This window comes from Agelaius tricolor, unplaced genomic scaffold, assembly GCF_023055355.1.
Source record: "Agelaius tricolor isolate 1412-34295 unplaced genomic scaffold, bAgeTri1.0.p SCAF_31, whole genome shotgun sequence".
NCBI classification, from domain to species: domain Eukaryota; kingdom Metazoa; phylum Chordata; class Aves; order Passeriformes; family Icteridae; genus Agelaius; species Agelaius tricolor.
The window spans coordinates 697,391-703,756 of record NW_027269291.1 but is presented as its reverse complement, the minus strand read 5'-3'; positions in this window follow the sequence as shown (position 1 = coordinate 703,756).

Below are 6,366 nucleotides of genomic sequence, written 5' to 3'. Positions count from 1 at the left end.
TTATCCATCAGCTGGGTGAACACCGCCGAGTTCCAACCTTAAATCTGATTTTTTTTATTATTTATTTATTTTTTTTAAATTTTAATTATTTATTTTAATTTTTTTGGCCCAGTTCTCGCAGCGTTTGAGGATTTTCCCCCCGAATCTCTTGGCGGAACGGCCGGGTTTGATTATTTATAAAATAATAATAATAGTAATAATAATAGTAATAATAATAGTAGTAATAATAGTAATAGTAATAGTAATAGTAATAGTAATAATAATAATAATAATAATAATAATAATAGTAATAGTAATAATAATATATATATAATATAATATAATATAATATAATATAATATAATATAATATAATATAATATATATAAAAATAATCATAAAAATATAAATATAATAAAAATAAAAATAAAAATAAAAATAAAATAATAATAATGATAATTGCGGGGCTCTCCCTCCCCAAAGCTCATCTGCTGCTGTAAAACGGGAAGGGGGAAATAAAAACAAATAAAATTAAAAAAAAAAAATTAAAAATAAAATTCAGGTAGGAAAGTTGGAAAATTCCGGGATTTGCTCCCGGAGGGCAGCGAGCGGCGGGTTTTGGGATTAATTATTGATTAGTTATTAATTAATTCATTATTATTTTGGAATAATCCCTGGAAAGGAGACGGGGCCTCGCTGGTCGCTCACCTGGGGACGTTCCCCTCTCGGCTGGGGCCCAAAGTGTCCCCAAATTGTCCCTAAAGTGTCCCCAAAGTGTCCCCAAATTGTTCCCAAAGTGTCCCCAAAGTGTCCCCAAAGTGTCCCAAAAGTGTCCCCAAATTGTCCCCAAAATGTCCCCAAATTATCCCCACGGTGTCCCCACAGTGTCCCCAGAATGTCCCCAAGTTGTCCCCAAAGTGTCCCCAGAATTTCCCCACAGTCTTCCCAAATTGTCCCTAAATTGTCCCCAAAGTGTCCCCAGAATGCCCCAAATTGTCCCCAAATTGTCCCCAAAATGTCCCCAGTGCTGACCCCAGAGCCCGCGACCGGAGCTGCCAAAAATGAGATCAACCCCGAATTTCCCAAATTTCCCACAAATTTCCCAAATTTCCCAAAAATTTCCCAAATTTCCCAAATTTCCCACAAATTTCCCAAATTTCCCAAATTTCCTCCCCAGCTCTCGCTCCCCTCACCCCGGATTTATTTCAGTTTTTAACCCAAGGAGCCCCAAAATCGCCTCTTTTAGAGGAAATCTGGGCAGGGCGAACGCTCAGCTTTGGGGTGGGGGCTCTTCATCACCTTCATCATCATCATCATCATCATCATCATCATCATCATCATCACAGGAACACCTCGGGCACCTCAGCTGCTCCGAGGGGCTGGAAAAGGCAAAAATGCGAATTTTCCCTCATTTTAGCGCCTGTGAGGGATTATTCTGGGCCTGGAAATGAAAATTTCTGTGCTGATTTATGCTCAGAAATGAAGATTTCTGTGATTTATCCTGGCCGGAAAAGGCAAAAATGCGAATTTTCCCTTATTTTAGTGCCTGTGAGGGATTATTCTGGGCCTGGAAATGAAAATTTCTGTGCTGATTTATGCTCAGAAATGAAGATTTTTGTGCTGATTTACGCTCAGAAATGAAGATTTCTGTGCTGATTTACCCTCAGAAATGGAGATTTCTATGATTTATCCTCAGAAATGAAAATTTCTGTGCCGATTTTTCCTCAGAAATGAAGATTTCTGTGCTGATTTATCCTCAAAAATGAAGATTTTTGTGCTGATTTACCCTCAGAAATGAAGATTTTTGTGCTGATTTATGCTCAGAAATTGAGATTTTTGTGCTGATTTATGCTCAGAAATGAAGATTTTTGTGCTGATTTTTCCTCAGAAATGAAGATTTCTGTGCCGATTTATGCTCAGAAATGGAGATTTCTGTGATTTATCCTCAGAAATGAACATTTCTGTGCCGATTTTCCCTCAGAAATGGAGATTTCTGTGCTGATTTATGCTCAGAAATGAAGATTTCGGTGCCGATTTTCCCTCAGAAATGAAGATTTCGGTGCTGATTTTCCCTCAGAAATGAAGATTTTTGTGCTGATTTATGCTCAGAAATGAAAATTTCTGTGCTGATTTTTCCTCAGAAATGAAGATTTCTGTGCCGATTTATCCTCAGAAATTGAGATTTCTGTGATTTACCCTCAGAAATGAAGATTTTGGTGCTAATTTATGCTCAGAAATGAAGATTTCTGTGCCGATTTTCCCTCAGAAATGGAGATTTTTGTGCTGATTTATGCTCAGAAATGAAGATTTCTGTGATTTACCCTCAGAAATGAAGATTTTTGTGATTTATCCCGGCGGAAAATCTCGCCTGGAACAGCCCCGGCCGTGGGGTGAGAGGGGAAGGGAACGAAGGAGGCAAATTGAGCCCGAACGCAGGAAAAAATCGCTTTAAAAAATAAAATTATTTTCATTTTCTTTTCCCCGGGGTCATGGGCAGCACCTTTCCCTCCAACCTCTGGAAATAAATGGATTTTTCCCCTCGTGGTTTGGGAGCAACGGGGAGTAAAAAATGCCCTGAAATCTCAGGTTTTGGGGGAAAAAAATTGAAAAAAAATGAGAGGCAAATTGAGCGTGACTGTGTTGGCCCAAATCGGGAAAATCACTTTAAAAAATATTTTTATTTTTATTTTATTTTCTCCAGACTGTGGGCAGCACTTTTCCCTTCACCCAGCATTTATGAGGCCAGAGAACCACTGGAAATAAATCGATTTATCCTCAGGGGTTGGGAGCACCAGAGAGTAAAAAAACCACTCAAAAATCTCAGGTTTTGGGGAAAAAAAATTGAAAAAAATAAGAGGGAAATGGAGCCCAGCTGTTACAGCCCAAATCCAGGAAAATCACTTTTACTTTAATTTAAATTTTATTTTATATTCCCCGGATCATGGGCAGCACTTTTCCCTTCACCCAACATTTATGAGGCAGCAGAACCCCTGGAAATAAATCGATTTATTCCGGATTTAGGATCACCAGATAGTAAAAAAAAACACTCCAAAATCTCAGGTTTTGGGGAAAAAAAATTGAAAAAAATGAGAGGGAAATGGAGCCCAGCTGTTACAGCCCAAATCAGGAAAATCACTTTTTAAAATATTTTTATTTTTATTTTATTTTCTCCAGACTGTGGGCAGCACTTTTCCCTCCACCCAGCATTTACGAGGCCAGAGAACCACTGGAAATAAATCGATTTATTCCGGATTTAGGATCACCAGATAGTAAAAAAAAACACTCCAAAATCTCAGGTTTTGGGGAAAAAATTGAAAAAAAATGAGAGGCAAATTAACAGCGAATGTGATGGCCCAAATCGGGAAAATCACTTTAAAAAATATTTTTATTTTTATTTTATTTTCTCCAGACTATGGGCAGCACTTTTCCCTTCACCCAGCATTTATGAGGCCAGAGAACCACTGGAAATAAATCGATTTATTCCGGATTTAGGAGCACCAGATAGTAAAAAAAAACACTCCAAAATCTCAGGTTTTGGGGAAAAAAATTGAAAAAAAATGAGAGGGAAATGGAGCGCGACTGTGATGGCCCAAATCAGGAAAATCACTTTAAAAAATATTTTTAATTTTATTTTATTTTCTTCAGACTATGGGCAGCACTTTTCCCTTCACCCAGCATTTATGAGGCCGCAGAACCACTGGAAATAAATCGATTTATCCTCAGGGGTTGGGAGCACCAGAGATTCCAAAAAAACGACTCCAAAATCTCAGGTTTTGGGGAAAAAAATTGAAAAAAATGAGAGGGAAATGGAGCCCAGCTGTTACAGCCCAAATCCAGGAAAATCACTTTTAATTTTATTTTAATTTTATTTTATATTCCCCGGATCATGGGCAGCACTTTTCCCTTCACCCAGCATTTATGAGGCAGCAGAACCACTGGAAATAAATCGATTTATCCTCAGGGGTTGGGAGCACCAGAGAGTAAAAAAAACACTCAAAAATCTCAGGTTTTGGGGAAAAAAATTGAAAAAAATGAGAGGGAAATGGAGCGCGACTGTGATGGCCCAAATCAGGAAAATCACTTTTAAAAATATTTTTATTTTTATTTTATTTTCTCCAGACTGTGCGCAGCACTTTTCCCTTTACCCAGCATTTACAAGGCCAGAGAACCACTGGAAATAAATCGATTTATTCCGGATTTAGGAGCACCGGGGAGTTAAAAACCTCCCCGAAACTCCGGATTTTGGGGGGAAAAAATGGAAAAAAATAAACGAGCGAGGCGGGGGCAGTGATGGCCACGGGGTCCCTTTTTTCCCTTTTTTTCCCCTTTTTTTCCCCCTTTTTTTCCCCCCTTTTCCCCCCCTTTTTTTTTCTTTATTTTCCCCTCTTTTATTTCCTTTTTTTCCTTTTTTCCCCATTCTTTTCCATTTTTCCCCTTTTTTTTCTTTTTTCCCCTTTTTTCCCCTTTTTTCCCCTTTTTTCCCCTTTTTCCCCCTTTTTTTTTCCTTTTCCCCCCCCTGTTTTTTTTCTTTTTCCCCCCCTGGTTTTTTTTTCTTTTTTTCCCCTTTCCCCCCTTTTTTTCCCTTTTTTTCCCCTTTTCCCCCTTTTTTATCCTTTTCTCCCCCTGTTTTTTTTTTCTTTTTCTCCCCCTGTTTTTTTTTCTTTTTTTCCCCTTTTTCCCCCTTTTTCCCCCTTTTTCCCCCCCTTTTTTTCCCTTTTCTCCCCCCTTTTTTTTTTTCCTTCTTCACCCCTTTTTTCCCCATTTTTCCCCCCTTTTTTCCCCCTTTTTTCCCCCTTTTTCCCCCATTTTTTCCCCTTTTTCCCCCCCTTTTTTTTCCCCTTTTTTCCCCCATTTTTTCCCCATTTTCCCCATTTTTTCCCCATTTTTCCCCCTTTTTTCCCCTCTCCCCGGGCAATAAACCCGCGGCTATAAACCCCAAAGCCTCCCAATATAAATTCGATTAAACTCCCGCAGCCTCCCGAGTTCGGGGCATCCCTGAACAAAGCTCGGCCTTTTCGGGCCTCCTAAACTCCGGGCAAAGCTCCCGAATTTCAGCCGGGCCCAGGGGAATTTTCCCGGCTTTTGTCCCTCCCCGGGGACATTTCCGAGTTTTGAATTTATTTCTCCCAAAATCGCGGCCCGAGGAAGGCGCTGGGGCCGTTTTGGGTTGAAATGTTTGAAATTTTATTGACGGGAATATTTGAAATTTTGTGTTGTTTTTTTTTGGCGTGTTGGGCATCCTTCGTCCCGCGCCGGAGGGTTCATTATTTATCATTATTTATAATTATTTAGAATTATTTAGAATTATTTATCATTATTTATAATGATAAATAATTATTTATAATTATTTAGAATTATTTGGAATTATTCAGAATTATTCAGAATTATTTAGAATTAATGATTTAGAATTATTTAGAATTATTTGGAATTATTCGGAATTATTTAGAATTAATTATTTAGAATTAGTCAGAATTATTTAGAATTATTTGGAATTATTTAGAATTAGTCAGAATTGTTTAGAATTAATTATTTAGAATTATTCAGAACTATTCGGAATTATTTAGAATTAATAATTTAGAATTATTTAGAATTATTTAGAAATATTTAAAATTGTTTAGAATTAATTATTTAGAATTATTTGGAATTATTCAGAATTATTTAGAATTAATTGTTTAGAATTATTCAGAATTATTTGGAATTATTTAGAATTATTCAGAATTATTTAGAATTAATGATTCAGAATTATTTAGAATTATTCAGAACTATTTAGAATTAATGATTTAGAATTATTCAGAATTATTCAGAATTATTCAGAATTATTTAGAATTAATTATTTAGAATTATTTAGAATTATTTAAAATTATTTAGAATTCATTATTTATAATTATTTTTACCGCCCTCCCCAGCGCTCCGGGCGCGGTTTTGCTCCCCCCAAAATGCGAATTTTTGCTTTTTTTTACCTCGCTGTGCGACCATGAGGAAATCGCGGCCGGGAAGGTGTTGGTGGCTGTTTGTGTTTATTTATTTTTTATATTTATTTATTATTTTTTCCCCCTGTGGTCCCGCGGAGCCCGGAATGAAGAAACGCCTTTTATCTCCATTCCCCCGCGCTCCTCAGTAAAGGCGGAGCCCTTTGGGCGCGTCGGCGCCGAAAAGAAAGAAATAAATAAATATTAAAAAAAAAAAAAAATCAATTCCAAAAAATCCCAAATCCCACCCCCGTCCCCTCCCCTCGGAGCCCTCCCCGCGGGCTGGGCGAGAGAGGGAGGAGAAAAAGCGGAAAAAATCCGAATATTCCAATATCATCCAAAAATACCCGCCTTGAGCTCCGCTTTGCTGCGCTGAGAGACGCGCCTCAATTTTCCATTTATTTATTTATTTTTATTTA